This window comes from Verticillium alfalfae, genomic scaffold (assembly GCF_000150825.1).
Source record: "Verticillium alfalfae VaMs.102 supercont1.14 genomic scaffold, whole genome shotgun sequence".
NCBI classification, from domain to species: domain Eukaryota; kingdom Fungi; phylum Ascomycota; class Sordariomycetes; order Glomerellales; family Plectosphaerellaceae; genus Verticillium; species Verticillium alfalfae.
The window spans coordinates 371,273-371,959 of record NW_003315025.1 but is presented as its reverse complement, the minus strand read 5'-3'; positions in this window follow the sequence as shown (position 1 = coordinate 371,959).

Genomic DNA, 687 nt, shown 5'->3' with positions numbered 1-687 from the left:
CGAGTTTCGTGAATACTCAAAAGAAAGGGGAAAGCACAGTCGACGAGAAGGATGCCGAGCGCATCGCATATTGCAACATGGGGCCTGCTCCCCATCACCCTGGGCGCAGTCTACCTCTACCTCCTCGAGCGCCGGATCGCACGTGCGGCGACTCTGTCGAGCGGACGCCGCGCGCACCGCCCGTCAGCAGCAGCAGCAGCATCATCGTCAGCAGCAGTGGAGACGCCACCACTGCCCCTCAGCCTGCCGCAGGACGTCGCATCCGACCCCTCCACCTGGGTCCTCGCCTACGAGCGCGCCGTGTCGAACCCCGTGCCCGCGCGGCGCGTGTCGCGACAACAGCGGCAGCCCAAGGCGCCGGACGCCCAATCATCAGCAGGCAGAACAGAGGCGTCGGCGCTGCTGCGCGCCTACGCGAGAACGGTGCAGTCGGCGTTCAGCTGGACGCCGCAGGCGTTTGCCATTCGGGCGTCGATTCCCGAGCCGGCGATTCGGCGCAGCTTCGACGCGGCGTGGATCCAGAACCTGGCGTTCGACAAGGACGACCTCGTCAACGGCGTGTACAAGGTCGCGTACCGTGGGCCCGGCCACGTGCCCGGCTCGGCGCGCATCGAGCTCGTCATTGAGGCGCCGCCTTCTTGGCCGGGGCCGGAGGTACGGGGCATCATCGTCGCCGAGGTGCGGGGT